Consider the following 19,026-nt stretch of genomic DNA (forward strand, 5'->3'; position numbering starts at 1 on the left):
TAGTTGATGTGACAATTTAGATTTCGTGTGTAGTAAAGCTGCGTAGAATCAGTAACTTCTAGCATCTAATTAGACTCAGTAACTTCTAGCATCTAATTACCAAAGCAGGAACCCACTTTTCTTATTAACTTTGATAACATTATTGTGTTGTTCAAAAAGATACACAGTTTCTTTCGTCTTTTGTTTTCTTTCAGACTGGTGTATGTGTAATAGTTTTGTCTTTTGCAGCTTTTTGTACTTACCTTTTAAAGTCAACAGCACTTCATCAATGATTTTTAAGTTAATGATGTGTCATAGTTTCCTGATGTTGTTTCAATTAGTTCTTAATTAAAATTTGTTTCAAAATAAGTCAGCTAAATAGTGAAGCCAAAAAAGAAACTTGAAAACAAATCGGCTGAAAATAAATTCAAATAACAGGACACTAACTTACATTGGCATTACCACTGTTACCACTTTATACATACAAAATGAATTCACAGAGGTTATCTCATTTCATTCTCAAAGCAGTTTGCCCACAGATACATAGCTGGTAAGTAAGTAGGTGGCTTATAACCACTTACCTGTAAGGGACATAAACCTAGATCTCCTGACTAAATTAATTTTTGTTTCACTGTGCTATATTGTTTGTCCAACATATATATTAGTTATGAATACTACTTCAGAAAATTTTACATTAACCTTAGAGTCAACAGTGGAAAGAATAAAGACAGTTCTGATCAGAATCTAGAAAATGAATGAGTTATATGTATGTGTTTTTTTAATCTGAAAATAAAGATGGTATGATTTATATCTATCAGCCCACTTTGAAAACTAGAATTATCAGTCGGACTGATTTCGTGTTACTCAGGAAGAAAAGTGTTATTTCAAAAGATGCTTTGAACACCCTAGCGTTAGCGAAGAGGATTATAAGAAATTGATTTAACACATTGAGGCTTATTTTCTTTTTGGTGCGGGGTCTTTTTTTTTTTTTTAAGGTTTATCTTCAGTATACTCAGTAAAGTGAAAAGTTGTTTATGAATGTAGAACAGGATGATTTTTTAAAAAATTTGTTCATTCATTTATTTATTATTATTATACTTTAGGTTTTAGGGTACATGTGCGCAATGTGCAGGTTAGTTACATATGTATACTTGTGCCATGCTGGTGCGCTGCACCCACTAACTCGTCATCTAGCATTAGGTATATCTCCCAATGCTATGCCTCTCCCCTCCCCCCACCCCACAACAGTCCCCAGAGTCTGATGTTCCCCTTCCTGTTTCCATGTGTTCTCATTGTTCAATTCCCACCTATGAGTGAGAATATGCGGATTTTGGTTTTTTGTTCTTGGCGATAGTTTACTGAGAATGATGATTTCCAATTTCGTCCATGTCCCTACAAAGGACATGAACTCATCATTTTTTATGGCTGCATAGTATTCCATGGTGTATGTGTGCCACATTTTCTTAATCCAGTCTATCCTTGTTGGACATTTGGGTTGGTTCCAAGTCTTTGCTATTGTGAATAATGCCACCATAAACAGACACGTGCTTGTGTCTTTATAGCAGCATGATTTATAGTCCTTTGGGTGTATACCCAGTAATGGGATGGCTGGGTCAAATGGAATTTCTAGTTCTAGATCCCTGAGGAATCGCCACACTGACTTCCACAAGGGTTGAACTAGTTTACAGTCCCACCAACAGTGGAAAAGTTTTCCTATTTCTCCACATCGTCTCCAGCTCCTGTTGTTTCCTGACTTCTTAATGATTGCCATTCTAACTGGTGTGAGATGGTATCTCATTGTGGTTTTGATTTGCATTTCTCTGATGGCCAGTGATGGTGAGCATTGTTTCATGTGTTTTTTGGCTGCATATATGTCTTCTTTTGAGAAGTGTCTGTTCATGTCCTTCGCGCGCTTTTTGATGGGGTTGTTTGTTTTTTTCTTGTAAATTTGTTTGGGTTCATTGTAGATTCTGGATATTAGCCCTTTGTCAGATGAGTAGGTTGCGAAAATTTTCTCCCATTTTGTAGGTTGTCTGTTCACTCTGATGGTAGTTTCTCTTGCTGTGCAGAAGCTCTTTAGTTTAATTAGATCCCGTTTGTCAATTTTGGCTTTTGTTGCCATTGCTTTTGGTGTTTTAGACATGAAGTCCTTGCCCATGCCTATGTCCTGAATGGTAATGCCTAGGTTTTCTTCTAGGGTTTTGATGGTTTTAGGTCTAATGTTTAAGTCTTTAATCCATCTTGAATTGATTTTTGTGTAAGGTGTAAGGAAGGGATCCAGTTTCAGCTTTCTACATATGGCTAGCCAGTTTTCCCAGCACCATTTATTAAATAGGGAATCCTTTCCCCATTGCTTGTTTTTCTCAGGTTTGTCAAAGATCAGATAGTTGTAGATATGCAGCGTTATTTCTGAGGGCTCTGTTCTATTCCATTGATCTATATCTCTGTTTTGGTACCAGTACCATGCTGTTTTGGTTACTGTAGCCTTGTAGTATAGTTTGAAGTCAGGTAGTGTGATGCCTCCAGCTTTGTTCTTTTGACTTGGCGATGCGGGCTCTTTTCTGGTTCCATATGAACTTTAAAGTAGTTTTTTCCAGTTCTGTGAGGAAAGTCATTGGTAGCTTGATGGGGATGGCATTGAATCTGTAAATTACCTTGGGCAGTATGGCCATTTTCATGATATTGATTCTTCCTACCCATGAGCATGGAATGTTCTTCCATTTGTTTGTATCCTCTTTTATTTCCTTGAGCAGTGGTTTGTAGTTCTCCTTGAAGAGGTCCTTCACGTCCCTTGTAAGTTGGATTCCTAGGTATTTTATTCTCTTTGAAGCAATTGTGAATGGGAGTTCCCTCATGATTTGGTTCTCTGTTTGTCTGTTGTTGGTGTATAAGAATGCTTGTGATTTTTGTACATTGATTTTGTATCCTGAGACTTTGCTGAGGTTGCTTATCAGCTTAAGGAGATTTTGGGCTGAGACAGTGGGGTTTTCTAGATATACAATCATGTCGTCTGCAAACAGGGACAATTTGACTTCCTCTTTTCCTAATTGAATATCCTTTATTTCCTTCTCCTGCCTCATTGCCCTGGCCAGAACTTCCAACACTATGTTGAATAGGAGTGGTGAGAGAGGGCATCCCTGTCTTGTGCCAGTTTTCAAAGGGAATGCTTCCAGTTTTTGCCCATTCAGTATGATATTGGCTGTGGGTCAATATTGTCATAGATAGCTCTTATGATTTTGAGATACGTCCCATCAATACCTAATTTATTGAGAGTTTTTAGCATGAAGGGTTGTTGAATTTTGTCAAAGGCCTTTTCTGCATCTATTGAGATAATCATGTGGTTTTTGGCTTTGGTTCTGTTTATATGCTGGATTACATTTATTGATTTGCGTATATTGAACCAGCCTTGCATCCCAGGGGTGAAGCCCACTTGATCATGGTGGATAAGCTTTTTGATGTGCTGCTGGATTCGGTGTGCCAGTATTTTATTGAGGATTTTTGCATCAGTGTTCATCAAGGATATTGTTCTAAAATTCTCTTTTTTGGTTGTGTCTCTGCCCGGCTTTGGTATCAGGATGATGCTGGCCTCATAAAATGAGTTAGGGAGGATTCCCTCTTTTTCTATTGGTTGGAATAGTTTCAGAAGGAATGGTACCAGTTCCTCCTTGTACCTCCGGTAGAATTTGGCTGTGAATCCATCTGGTCCTGGACTCTTTTTGGTTGGTAAGGTATTGATTATTGCCACAATTTCAGATCCTGTTATTGGTCTATTCAGAGATTCAACTTCTTCCTGGTTTAGTCTTGGGACAGTGTATGTGTCGAGGAATTTATCCATTTCTTCTAGATTTTCTAGTTTATTTGTGTAGAGCTGTTTGTAGTATTCTCTGATGGTAGTTTGTATTTCTGTGGGATTGGTGGTGATACCCCCTTTATCATTTTTTATTGCATCTATTTGATTCTTCTCTGTCAATTTTGTTGATCCTTTCAAATTTCTTTTGAAATTTCTAGGAATTGAAATACAAATTCCTTTTGTATTGCTGTGGGATCGGTGGTGATATCCCCTTTATCATTTTTTTATTGCATCTATCTGATTCTTCTCTGTCAATTTTGTTGATCCTTTCAAAAAACCAGCTCCTGGATTCATTAATTTTTGAAGGGTTTTTTTGTGTCTCTATTTCCTTCAGTTCTGCTCTGATTTTAGTTATTTCTTGCCTTCTGCTAGCTTTTGAATGTGTTTGCTCTTGCTTTTCTAGTTCTTTTAATTGTGATGTTAGGGTGTCAATTTTGGATCTTTCCTGCTTTCTTTTGGGGGCATTTAGTGCTATAAATTTGCCTCTACACACTGCTTTGAATGCATCCCAGAGATTCTGGTATGTTGTGTCTTGGTTCTCGTTGGTTTCAAAGAACATCTTTATTTCTGCCTTCATTTCGTTATGTACCCAGTAGTCATTCAGGAGCAGGTTGTTCAGTTTCCATGTAGTTGAGCGGTTTTGAGTGAGATTCTTAATCCTGAGTTCTAGCTTGATTGCACTGTGATCTGAGAGATAGTTTGTTATAATTTCTGTTCTTTTACATTTACTGAGGAGAGCTTTACTTCCAAGTATGTGGTCAGTTTTGGAATAGGTGTGGTGTGGTGCTGAAAAAAAGGTATATTCTGTTGATTTGGGGTGGAGAGTTCTGTAGATGTCTATTAGGTCCGCTTGGTGCAGAGCTGAGTTCAATTCCTGGGTATCCTTGTTGACTTTCTGTCTCGTTGATGTGTCTAATGTTGACAGTGGGGTGTTAAAGTCTCCCATTATTAATGTGTGGGAGTCTAAGTCTCTTTGTAGGTCACTCAGGACTTGCTTTATGAATCTGGGTGCTCCTGTATTGGGTGCATGTATATTTAGGATAGTTAGCTCTTCTTGTTGAATTGATCCCTTTACCATTATGTAATAGCCTTCGTTGTCTCTTTTGATCTTTGTCGGTTTAAAGTCTGTTTTATCAGAGACTAGGATTGCAACCCCTGCCTTTTTTTGTTTTCCATTTGCTTGGTAGATCTTCCTCCATCCTTTTATTTTGAGCCTATGTGTGTCTCTGCACGTGAGATGGGTTTCCTGAATACAGCACACTGATGGGTCTTGACCCTTTATCCAGTTTGCCAGTCTTGTGTCTTTTAATTGGAGCATTTCGTCCATTTACATTTAAAGTTAATATTGTTATGTGTGAATTTGATCCTGTCATTATGATGTTAGCTGGTTTATTTTGCTCGTTAGTTGATGCAGTCTCTTCTTAGTCTCGATGGTCTTTACATTTTGGCATGATTTTGCAGCGGCTGGTACCGGTTGTTCTTTCCACGTTTCGCACTTCCTTCAGGAGCTCTTTTAGGGCAGGCCTGGTGGTGACAAAATCTCTCAGCAGTTGCTTGTCTGTAAAGTATTTTATTTCTCCTTCACTTAGGAAGCTTAGTTTGGCTGGATATGAAATTCGGGGCTGAAAATTCTTTTCTTTAAGAATGTTGAATATTGGCCCCCACTCTCTTCTGGCTTGTAGAGTTTCTGCCGAGAGATCCGCTGTTAGTCTCATGGGCCTCCCTTTGAGAGTAACCCAACCTTTCTCTCTGGCTGCCCTTAACATTTTTTCCTTCATTTCAACGTTGGTGAATCTGACAATTATGTGTCTTGGAGTTAGTTGCTCTTCTCGAGGAGTGTCTTTGTGGCGTTCTCTGTATTTCCTGAATCTGAATGTTGGCCTGCCTTGCTAGATTGGGGAAGTTCTCCTGGATAATATCCTGCAGAGTGTTTTCCAACTTGGTTCCATTCTCCCCGTCACTTTCAGGTACACCAATCAGACGTAGATTTGGTCTTTTCACATAGTCCCATATTTCTCGGAGGCTTTGCTCGTTTCTGTTTATTCTTTTTTCTCTAAACTTCCCTTCTCGCTTCATCTCATTCATTTCATCTTCCATCGCTGATACCCTTTCTTCCATTTGATCGCATCGGCTCCTGAGGCTTCTGCATTCTTCACGTAGTTCTCGAGCCTTGGTTTTCAGCTCCATCAGCTCCTTTAAGCACTTCTCTGTATTGGTTATTCTAGTTATACATTCTTCTAAATTTTTTTCAAAGGCTTCAACTTCTTTGCCTTTGGTTTGAATATCCTCCCGTAGCTCAAGAGTAATTTGATCGTCTGAAGCCGCCTTCTCTCAGCTCGTCAAAGTCATTCTCCGTCCAGCTTTGTTGCGTTGCTGGTGAGCAACTGCGTTCCTTTGGAGGAGCAGGAGAGGCCCTCTGCTTTTTAGAGTTTCCAGTTTTTCTGCTCTGTTTTTTCCCCATCTGTATGGTTTTGTCTACTTTTGCTCTTTGATGATGGTGATGTACAGATGGGTTTTTGGTGTGGATGTCCTTTCTGTTTGTTAGTTTTCCTTCTAACAGACAGGACCCTCAGCTGCAGGTCTGTTGGAGTACCCGGCCGTGTGAGGTGTCAGTCTGCCCCTGCTGGGGGGTGCCTCCCAGTTAGGCTGACCGGGGGTCAGGGTCAGGGACCCACTTGAGGAGGCAGTCTGCCCGTTCTCAGATCTCCAGCTGCATGCTGGGAGAACCACTGCTCTCTTCAAAGCTGTCAGACAGGGACATTTAGGTCTGCAGAAGTTACTGCTGTCTTTTTGTTTGTCTGTGCCCTGCCCCCAGAGGTGGAGCCTACAGAGGCAGGCAGGCCTCCTTGAGCTGTGGTGGGCTCCACCCAGTTCGAGCTTCCCAGCTGCTGTGTTTACCTAAGCAAGCCTGGGCAATGGTGGGCGCCCCTCCCCCAGCCTCGCTGCCGCCTTGCAGTTTGATCTCAGACTGCTGTGCTAGCAATCAGCGAGACTCCGTGGGCGTAGGACCCTCTGAGCCAGGTGCGGGATAGAATCTCCTGGTGCGCCGTTTTTTAAGCCCGCCGGAAAAGCGCAGTATTCGGGTGGGAGTGACCCAATTTTCCAGGTGCCGTCTGTCACCCCTTTCTTTGACTACGAAAGGGAACTCCATGACCCGTTGCGCTTCCCGAGTGAGGCAGTGCCTCGCCCTTCTTCAGCTCGCGCACAGCGCGCGCACCCACTGACCTGCGCCCACTGTCTGGCACTCCCTAGTGAGATGAACCCAGTACCTCAGGTGGAAATGCAGAAATCACCCGTCTTCTGCATCGCTCACGCTGGGAGCTGTAGACCGGAGCTGTTCCTATTCGGCCATCTTGGCTCCTCCCCTAAATTTTCAACTCAGGATGATTTTAATAACTTTAATTTTTACCAGTCTAAACTTTCTAGTTTTGGGTGTCTTTTTTAACTACTTCACAGAGTATTTTCACAAATACTAACTGAGTATTCTTCCATAGCATTATACAAGACTCGGTGATGAGCGGCAGTAGGTTTAAGAAAGTACTATATCCTTTGGTTAAAATTCCATGCTGATGTCCTCTGATTAGTTTAAATCCTGAGCCTGCACTGAGCTGCACTGGTGACTAATTTACAATGAAAGTAATTTATATAAAATATACTTAAAATACAAAAATGATATTTCACATTGTGTATGGGTTTTGCCTGCATATGTAATTATGATGTCTACTTTCCAAATTACAGTCTGCTGCAAATCCTGAGACTCCCAACTCAACCATCTGCAGAGAGGCCAGCACCCAGTCTTCATCAGCTGCGGCTAGCCAAGGCTGGGTCTTACCAGAAGGCAAAATCATGCCAAACACTGTTTTTGTTGGTGGAATTGATGATAGGGTATTGTATTCATACCTCATTTTTACCTTAAAATACATTATGAACAATGGGATTTGGGCCCTGTTACAAACTTAATGTGTTTTTGTACTTCATGGAGGTTTAGAATTGCTTTTAGGTTTGACCCATAGGTACTAAAAATATCTTTGACGAAGAGCTACTGGTCATTTGGGGATAAATGGGGAAAAAATTTCCCCCTCATGGTAGTAAAATTGTAGTAAAGTTGAAATTTTTGAATGCTGAATTTTTACTCTGACGTTCCATTCTGTTCCATAGCCGGATGAAACTGAGATCAGAAGCTGCTTTGGTAGATACGGTTCAGTGAAAGAAGTGAAGATAATCACGAATCGAAGTGGTGTGTCCAAAGGGTGAGTAATTTTATCAAAAATATCTGAACTCTAGTCCCCTGTTCTATAGGTATGAGACAAGACTTCAAAACTGATATTCTGACCCTTGTATAAATGAAATTGTTGCGGTGTTAATTTCTTTCACGTAGGGGATAAAAGGTTATTACCAGTTCTTTTATTTAATCATTTTTCTAATGTTTGCTTTGAAATGTCTGCAATTTTTATTTCATACAGATGAGTTAATCAGTTTTCTCAAATAATTGTTTTCTTCATACACTGCACCGCATCTTAAATTTTAACCACCTTGTCTTAGATAGTAAGTTAAATTCAGGTTCACAGATGTGAATTCTTTGTTAATCAATGAAGTTTTCACACTGCCCTAATCCTAGCACATTTTGACATAGTTCTGCTTAAGAAAAAGTAGTATTTGTAGAGGATCTGTCATGTGCATGTTAGCAAATACTTATCATGGTATATTATTCATCTTTGGTCATGATCACTTCTGTATATAGAATAGTAGAAGTTCTGAACCATGTACTGTATGATGGTGATTTTATGCTTCATTTGTCTGCCTTTATAGCTATGGATTTGTTTCATTTGTTGATGATGTGGATGTCCAGAAGATAGTAGAGGTAAGTAATAGAAAAATCTCTTTCTTATCTTACTGCTACGACGTTTAGTGTTAGAGATATACTCAGACTTGTGTAAAATTTGGAGGAAGCTAGACTTCCTGTTCAAAATCCAAACTCAGAGTCACCTCCCATAACTTGATAGATCCTGTTTATTTCTGAGTGGACACCTAGGTTCACGAACTACAGACAGGAAAGGTTGGAGACAGGGTGATGAAAAGCTTTTGATCAACTTTCACTTGATGCCTCTTGACACTGATTAGAGTGGCAAGGGTAAGTAAGGTAGCTTCATGATGACAAATTTTAATTTGGTGCGTAGTTGTCACTGATCGTCTATGATGATAGGCACTTTAGAAGACTTTAGGTGTTTACCCAAGTCTTGGAAGCTAAGACTTGAAAATGGATTTTAGTTTTGTTACTGTTCTCTTTTCAGTCACAGATACATCTCCAGGGTAAAAAGCTGAAGCTGGGCCCTGCAATCAGGAAACAAAAGTTCTGTGAGTAGGAAAAGAAATTGTTCTTTTTTGACCCGGGTAGCTTTTCAAATAACTAAAAGTAGGCTTTTTTCTTCTTGCTTTTCAAAAAGGTGCTCGTCATGTGCAGCCATGTCCTTTGGTATTTAATCCTCCTCCTCCACCACAGTTTCAGAACGTCTGGAGGAATCCAAACACTGAAACTTGCCTGCAGCCCCTAATCACGCTGAATCCTGTAACTCAGTACGTTCAGGTAAGAACTGCTTATGTTCCTGTTCTCTTGTTTATTGTAGTCATCCTTGCGTCTGTGGAATTGTATCTACACTTTCCATAGTAAGTGGCAATGGAATCCCTGTTTGAACAGTGTGAGTAATGGGAAATTTGTTACTTTTGTTAGAAATTTCTTACTCTTAGTGTTGGTTATTTGAGCTAAAAATCTTCTATATACTTTGTGAGACTTTCTCTGAGAAATGATCTCTGTAGACATACGAACAAATCTCTTCCTATCTCTTCCTTTTTCACCCCATATAACTAGTTCCTAAAGCATTTGGAAGCCGCTCTCCTTATGTGTCTGCCTAGCTTATTGTTCTCTAAGGTTAGCAGTTAACCTAGCTATTCTTTGCTTGCAATGATTTCCAGATGCCTCCTCGTATAAATTGCTGACTTCTGGATATATTCTGGTTCTTGGATGGGTAGATTTCTGTAGCTCTTCTTTACTTGCAATGCTTTCCAGATGCCTCCTCATATAAATTGCTGACTTCTGGATATATTCTGGTTCTGAGATGGGTAGATTTCTGATCTCTTTTACTCTGTCTATAAATCCCGTGAGTTTCTGGCATGTCATTTCTCTGATGCTGGTTGCTTTGATATTTAAAGTACGATTTGACATCCTCTGTCACTTACTGGTGATAAATAAGGTTTATTTTGTTCTTCGTTCCTTTCATTTCTGTGTGTGTTTAAAAGACCTTTTCTTTGATGGAATATAAAGTAACAAAATAGTAGTGAAATAGTTCTTCAGTGTCTCTCATTTGTTGACATTTTCCATGTCCTTGAAATGTGTAGGGTACACCTCCTCTTCTTTTTCCTTCTCTGAGCAATGGCTAGAATAAAAGCCCTGCTTGTTTCTGGCATTTACGGTGAGCCATTACTGAATATGGGTGTATTCATGAATGCTGCTACCTGTATGTTTTTAATTAGTAAGTATTCATTGAAACGTCGAAGACATTATACTGTCTCTTTTCCATTTGTGGCTTATATACTGCCCTTAATTTGTGGAAATGAAGTACCGAGAAAGCCGTAACATCTGTCGAAGAACTACAGTATTACCCTATAATATTGTCAAATACAAAACAGTCTGGAAGTATTTTGCCAAAGAAATAGCAAATATATTAATTTAACTTACGTTGAAATCTGTCTTAATAGAGCCTTATCACCAGTGTCAGAAATTACTTCTGGGTGGGCATAGGTAGACAGTGTAAATAAGGTAAACTTTGGCTGGTGCAATAGGCACTTCTTTTGTCATTTGTCTCTTCCCCTTCCCCACCCAAAGGGTAGCACTTGACAGGGAATATTTGTTTCTTCATAATGTCTGTCATTCATTTAGAAATCTGCATTGCTGTAGGTAGAGAAACAATTACTATTTCAATGTTCTTCCTATTTTTGTCACGTTGGGAATGATACTTCCTTCTAATTAAAATAACAGTGTTTTACCGTATTAATCCATTCTTTCTGTAAACTTTATTTTCAGGCTTATTCTACTTACCCAAATTCACCAGGTCAGGTCATCACTCGATATCAGTTGCCTTTATATAATAATCAGTTAATTGAACAGGGAGTAAAATGATTTACTTTCAGCTACCATTGAGGCCTTCTGCTTGTTTATACAAATTGCCTGAATAGGTTGTCATTTTAAACTAGTGAAGTTTACCTGAAATTTTAGAAAACGCTTAGAATTAGCGTAATGAAGGCCTCTGTAGTATTTAGAAGTGATGAAATAATATTTTGACAGGAGGGTACTTGGCAATAACTTTTCTGTAGAACAATTTCTGAGATTTGGTGTTCCCATCTTTGTTTTAGCATGTATTTTGTTATGTTTGCCGTCAAAGAGCTGAAACATGCAGACTGTCTTTCATGAATTTAGAGATACAGAGTGAAGTAAAAGCTTTACCCAATTCTTAGAGCACAGAATTCCAATTGTGTTCTTATTTTAGCTTGCTGCTTCATGATAGTAGTTCTCTGGGTCTCTTTTCAATGATACAACTATATCTATGACCGATAATCATATGTGTGGTACCAAATTCAAAGAATTAGTATCTTTGAGAGTTTCACAATGCGATTTGCAGAAAATTGGGAAAAAGGTGAGATTTTCTATGTAGAAGGAAGAACAAGAAGTTGAGGGATTAGAAACCTAAAGTACTTATTTTTTCTATTCTGTTTCTTTTATTCTATTAACCAAGGAGCCAGCATGAGAAGTTCTTCGATGTTGTCTGTCTCACGTGTTTTTGAAAATGTGTAGTAATATTTGAATAATTTTGGTTTCCTTTTTTTTTTTTTTTTTTCCCCCAAGATGCCACCACAGCGGCCTGTTGGGGAGCAAAGGAGTTATGCTGTACCTCAGGTAAAGTGAATGTGCCAAACGTACACTCCCTGTTCTTTCTTGATTTTTTTCTATTTCATACGTGCCTGTAGTTTTTTTAAATCGTTCTTTGTATTAATGTGGCACATTTTGTTACTTTCTTTTTAACCCAATTTTAAACTCTTATGGGAGCAACAGTGCCTTTTTCTCTCCCAGGTTTTTGCATGCTTAAGCAATGGCTGGTCCACATAATGATAAGAATTCAGTTACTTTTAGATTGACTATACAGTCCATGAAAGGTAATATTAATGTGGCCTTAGAATGAGCGTGTATCTGCCTGGAATCTGCCTCTGGCCTTTCCCTTCGTTAAAAAAAAAAAAAAAAAAAAAAAAAAAGTGTTCAAGAGAAACAGAAATGTTTTGCTATTAATTACTCTTAAATAAGAATAGGAAGAAAAAAGAATACTACCTCTAAAACACCCGAACTGCTTTCCCGCCAAATAACTAGTTCCAAAAATATTTGAAAGCAGCTGTCTTCGTGTGTCTGCCTAGTTTATTCTTCTCTAAGGTTAGCAATTCATCCAGCTATTCTTTACTTGCAGTGTTTTCCAGATGCCTCCTCATATAGATTGCTGACTTCTGGGTATATTCTGGTTCTGGAATGGGGAGATTTCTGATGTGTTTTACTATATTTATAAATCCCGTGAGTGTCTGGCATGTAATTTCTCTGATCCTGGTTACCTTGATATTTAAAGTAGGATTTGACATACTCTGTCACTTACTGGTGATAACTAACGTTTATTTTCTTTTTAGTTTGTTTTATTTATGTCTTAGTTTAAAAGACATTTTCTTTGATGGAAAATAAAGTAAGAAAATAGTGGTGAAATAGTTCTTCAGTGTCTCTCGTTTGTTGACATTTTCCATGTACTTGAAACGGGTAGGGTATACCTCTGCTTCTTTTTCGTCCTGTGAACGATGGCTAGAAAAAAAGCCCTGTTCCTCACATTTACTGTGAGCCATTACGTAATCTGGGTGTATTCATGTGTGATGCTATGTATATGTTTTCAATCACTAAGTATTTATTGAATCGTAGAAGACATTATACTGTCTCTTTTCCAGTTGCGGATTATATACCGCCCTTAGTTTTTTGAAATGAAGTACAGAAAAAGCCGTAACATTTATAGGAGAACTTCATATTACCCTGTGGTCTTGTCAAATACAAAACCCTTTGGAAGTATTTTAAGAAAGAAAGAAAGCAAATGCATTAATTTAACTTACATTGAAGTCTGTCTTAATAGAGCCTTATCACCAGAATAAGAAATAACTTCTGGGTGGGCATAAGTACACAGTATAAGTAAGGTCAACTTGTCTGGTGAAATAGTCACTTCTTTTTTCATTAGTCTGTTCCTCCTCCCCAGCCAAAGGGCCTCACTTGACAGAATCTTTCTTTCTTCATAAAATCAGTCACTCATTTAGAATCTGCGGTGCTGTATATAGAAAAGTAATGTTTTAAAACTTTTTCATAGTTTTTTATATTGGGAATAGTATTTCTAATTAACAAAATGTTTTACCGTATTCATACATTCTTGCTGTAAACTTTATTTATAGGCATATCCTACTTATCCAAATTCAGCAGTTCACGTCATCACTGGATGTCATTTGCTTGTATATAATTGTCAGGTAATTTAAGAGGGACTAAAATGATTTACTTTCAGATATTATTGAGCCCTTTGTTATACAAATTGCTTGAATAGTTTGCCATTTTAAAGTAGTGAAATGTACCTAAAATTTAAGACAACACTTAGAATTAGTCTAGAATGAAGGCCTCCGTATTATTTAGAAGTAATTGCATAATATTTTGACAGGAATGTACTTAGCAAAAACTTCACTGTAGAACAGTTTTTTGAGACTTGGTGTCCCCTTCTATATTGTAGCATGGTTTTTTTTCATCTTTGCCGTCAAATAGCTGAAACATCCAGACTGACTTTTATCAATTTTTTAGAAAGACAGAGTGAAATAAAATTACTACCCACCTTTTAGAGCACAGAATTTGAATTATATTTGTATTTTAGCTGGCTGCTTCACAATAATAGTCCTCTGCGTCTCTTTTCATAGATATGACTGTGTATGTGACCCATAATCATATCTGTGGTAATAAATTCCAAGAACTAATATCCTTGAGATTTCCACAATACCAACCCCAGAAAATTGGGAAAAAGTTGAGGTTTTACATAATAGAGTTAACAACAAGAACGTCAGAGATTAGAAACCTAAAGTAATTCTTTTTTCTGTTCCGTTTCTTTTATTATAATAACAAATTAAAGGAGCCAGCGTATGTACTTCAATATTGTGTTATCTCATGTATTTTTGAAAATGTGAAGGAATATTTGAATGATTTTTGTTTCCTGTCTCTACTAAAAACACAAAAAAATTAGCCAGGCGTGGTGGCGCACACTTGTAATCCCAACTACTCAGGAGGCTGAGGCAGCAGAATCACTTGATCCTGGGACGCAGGTTGCTGTGAGCTGAGATTGTGCCACTGCACTCCAGCCTAGGCAGCAAAGAGAGACTCAGTCTGAAAAAAAGCGATGCCATGAATATCTTTGTGTAAATATCTTGGCACGCTTCTGCTATTAATTTCTTGAGATGAATTGCTATCAGTGAAATAGCTAGGTGAAAGCACTTTGCCCCTTTTATAACAATTTTATAACTACTTCTCCTTTTTAGTATACTGGTGAGTATGCCCGCTTATCAAATCATGATGCACCTTTTCCACAGTACTCTTGGTAAATCACGTATTGGTATTTTCTCATTGACGGTGTGTAGAGCGCTCTCTTTTCCACACCCATTCCAGTGAAAGTTACTAGTATTTTTTAAATTGTCAGCCTAATAGCTGGAAAATATTACATTGTGTTGATGCCCACTTTTTAAAATCATCATTGAAGTTGATCATTGATCTTTAGCTTTTTAAATTAGGTTTTTAATTTTATTTTTCTTACTGATTCATAGAAGACTTTGTATTGGTATTCACTTTTGTCATACATAGTGGAAAAAATATATAGGAGTAATAAGGAGGTGCCCTGGTGCCCTTACCTTATTCCTATTTTCAGTTCAGTTGACTCAACTAGTTCACTTGTAAGCTTGATGACAGGGTAGAATGAGATTGATCGAAAAGAAGATTCCTCTATCTCTATTTTACTTGGGTTTTAAAAAAATTTAAAAATGAGTGCTGTATTTTGTCAAATGATTTTCAGTGATGAATTAAAGTAATGTGTCCTGCAAATTGAGTATTCTTGCATTCCCAATATAAACTTAGACTCTTTATATACTGCTGGAATTTCCCATTTGTGTTGAGGGCAGGGATGGATCATCTGGGTGAGGCTTTGTTGCTTATATGCTTTTAGCTTTGTAAAATGCGTTGAGAAATACTTTCTTCCTCTTTGAAAACAGAGTTTCGGCATAGCATTCTTTTATTATCTATGGCCACAACCCATTTTTCAGGTCTCATATATACTTTTGTTTTCTTGTGTTTTCTTGCTTTGTTTTGCCAGGATTGTTTATTGCTTGAATTTCATCCTCCCCACGCACCACTCCCCGAGAATCTGCGCTTTGATTTACTAAAGTTTTCATTCTGATTTTCACGTCGTATTTTCTAAATTTTATCACTCTCTTTATTTGCTCCTCCTCTTTTGCTGCCAATGTAACTTTGCTGACTACAAATGATAGGCTTTTTCCTGGTCAGTTTATATAAATACCAATTTGCTTACATGTTGACACAGTAATTGAATTAGATAATACTGGCAAAGGAGCTGACCTCCCAGGAGTTTAAATAACGATAATTTTTTGCAGCTTTTAGCTGTCGTCGTCACTTGGTTGTCCACATGTAACAAGGAATGTATTTGCTCTATGTGGCAATGAGAGTTGTGTATATGATGGTCTTGAAGCTCACTCCTGTTTACTATTCCAACATTTCTCATTTCAAAATTCAACAACTCACTTGAAGATATGATTAAGAAAATTACTTCTTTAATGCAGTTTGTTTTCAGGATGCCATTGACGGTTACGTTGGTACTTTCTTTAAACTTAAACTTTTCTTATCCTAAGCATTGATTTATATTTTTGGCCATAGTTTAGAAGTAACCAAAGGTTGTCTGTTGATTGTGGATTTTTATATATACATTATATAATTATGTATAAATACACACACAGTGGGAATTGAACAATCCCTGCTAATCGAGCCATGGCAAAAATGAAGTACATTGCAAAAAATGAAGTACGTTGCTTACTTTGTTTGCTTTGATCGCCACCTGCTGGCCGAGGACTAGGACATGATCATTACTTCCTTAATTTAAAATATGATGACTCTATTAAAGAGATTCGGTGAATTTTATATGTACGATTCCAGTTGAGCAGGCAGCCAGTTTATAAGATCCAAGCTAAAGTCAAACTTCTTATAAAACCAAATGCCTTTTTTTTCTTCTTTACCAAACTACGGTTGTTTCGGGTATCCAAATGAGTATGAGAATCAGAAGAGGCACCAGAGATCTTTTCCAGCCATTTGTTTTGAAGCAAGGAAACTGAAACTGAGGTCATGAAAAGATTCACTTTCGTGAGCAATGGAAATCAGGTTCTTCCCAAACAAGAATTTTCCTCTTCAATTCTTGTGGCACTGTCACAAGGTTTCTTAACCAGACCCTTTGCAAATTTGGCACCAAATAATTCTTTATTGTAGGAGGCTGTCTTTGCATTGTAGGATGTGCAGTAGCATGGCTGGGCTTCAGCCCATCAGATTGCAGGAATACATCTTAGCTGTGACAGCCAATCTCTAAACGTCGCTAAATGCCCCTGGGGCTCAAAAATCTTGCCCAGTTGAGAATCAGTGCATTTCCATAACCTCTCATAATCTGATACAGGTTTCTGCCAGATGTTAGATTTCTAAATTAAAATACATCCAAACACTATGGTGCAGAGACAATACTGTAATGTAGCTTGTTTATCAAAGAAAAACATAGCCAAAGTTCATCCACAAATCAAGGGGGAATTGAAAAAGAGAAGAACTACAAGAATTTCAGAATTTCTTTTGTTTTATTCTGTTTGGGATTTCTGAATGAACTGAGAAGGAATTGGTGAATTGTGTATAGGGAAGGGAAATCTAATCAGGTTCCTAATAGTTCAAGATAATGCAGCTTAATGTCATTTGGAAAAAACAATAATGGAAGACATTTTTAGAAAGGAAAAACTTAAAAATAGTGTTTTAAATTTTTCTTCCACAACACTGTCATGAAATAAAGCTGTTAAAGGAAAGCATTAGGCATTAGTTACAAACCCAAAATAGCAAGTACAGGCAGGAAAGAAAAGAGAAGTGCAGTAACCTCGGCTTCAGTTGATTTCACAATTTAGATTTCATGTATAGTAAAGCTGTGTAGAATCAGTAACTTCTAGCATCTAATTAACAAAGTAGGAACTCCTTTCTTACTACTATAACATTATTGTGTTGTTCAAAAAGATACACAGTTTCTTTCGTCTTTTGTTTTCTTTCAGACAGCTGTATGTGTAATAGCTTTCTCTTAGGCAGCTTTTTGTGCTTTCAGAGTCAACAGCACTTCACCAGTGATTTTTAAATTAATGATGTGTCGTAGTTTCCTGATGTTTCGATTAGTTCTTAATTAAACTTTTTTCAAAATAAGTCAGCTAAATAGTGGAGCCAAAAAAGAAACTCGAAAACAAATCTGCTGAAAATAAATTCAAATAACAGGACACTAACTTACATTGGCATACCACTTTTCCACTTTTACCACTTTATACGTACAAAATGAATTCACTCATTTATATCTATCAGGCCACTGTGAAAATTAGAATTATCACTTGGACTGATTTTGCGTTACTCAGGAAGAAAAATGTTATTTCAGAAGATGCTTTGAACACCCTAGCGTTAGGGAAGAAGATTATAAGAAATTGGTTTAAAACATTGAGGTTTATTTTGTTTTTGGTGCGGCTTCTTTTTTTTTTTTTTAAGGTTTATCTTTAGTCTACTCAGTAAAGTGAAAAGTTGCTCACGAATGTAGAACAGGATGATTTTAAAACTTTAATTTTTACAAATCTAAACTTTCTAGTTTTGGGTGTCTTTTTTAACTACTTCACAGAGTATTTTCACAAATACTGAATGAGTATTCTTCCACAGCATTATACAAGACACGGTGATGAGCGACACTAGGTTTAAGAAAGTAGTATATCCTTTGGTTAAAATTCCATGCTGATGTCCTCTGATTAGTTTAAATCCTGAGCCTGCACTGAGCTGCACTGGTGACTAATTTACAATGAAAATAACTTATGTAAAATATATTATACTTAAAATACAAAAATGATATTTCACATTGTGTATGGGTTTTGCCTGCATACGTAATTATGATGTCTACTTTCCAAATTACAGTCTGCTGCAAATCCTGAGACTCCCAACTCAACCATCTGCAGAGAGGCCAGCACCCAGTCTTCATCAGCTGCGGCTAGCCAAGGCTGGGTTTTACCAGAAGGCAAAATCATGCCAAACACTGTTTTCGTTGGTGGAATTGATGATAGGGTATTGTATTCATACCTCATTGTTACCTTAAAGTACATCATGAACAGTGGGATTTGGGCCCTGTTACAAACTTAATGTGTTTTTGTACTTCATGGAGGTTTAGAATTGCTTTCAGGTTTGACCCATAGGTACTAAAAATATCTTTGACAAAGAGCTACTGGTCATTTTGGGGATAAATGGGGAAGAAATTTCCCCCTCATGGTAGTAAAATTGTAGTAAAGTTGAAATTTTTGAATGCTGAATTTTTACTCTGACGTTCCATTCTGTTCCATAGACGGATGAAACTGAGATCAGAAGCTGCTTAGGTAGATACGGTTCAGTGAAAGAAGTGAAGATAATCACAAATCGAAGTGGTGTGTCCAAAGGGTGAGTAATTTTATCAAAAATATCTGAACTCTAGTCCCCTGTTCTATAGGTATGAGACAAGACTTCAAAACTGATATTCTGACCCTTGTATAAATGAAACTGTTTGCGGTGTTAATTTCTTTCACGTAGGGGATAAAAGGTTATTACCAGTTCTTTTATTTAATCATTTTTCTAATGTTTGTTTTGAAATGTCTGCAATTTTTATTTCATACAGGTGAGTTAATCAGTTTTCTCAAATTGTTGTTTTCTTCATACACTGCACAGCATCTTTAATTTTAACCACCTTGTCTTAGATAGTAAGTTAAATTCAGGTTCACAGATGTGAATTCTTTGTTAATCAATGAAGTTT

The 19,026-nt window shown here is 37.4% G+C and overlaps 1 pseudogene; it reads left to right on the plus strand.

Moving 5' to 3' along the window:
* LOC129053220 (deleted in azoospermia protein 1-like) overlaps positions 1 to 19,026 on the plus strand; it is a 51,722-nt pseudogene that overhangs the window by 10,110 nt on the left and 22,586 nt on the right.

Source organism: Pongo abelii, chromosome Y (genome assembly GCF_028885655.2).
Source record: "Pongo abelii isolate AG06213 chromosome Y, NHGRI_mPonAbe1-v2.0_pri, whole genome shotgun sequence".
Classification (NCBI taxonomy): domain Eukaryota; kingdom Metazoa; phylum Chordata; class Mammalia; order Primates; family Hominidae; genus Pongo; species Pongo abelii.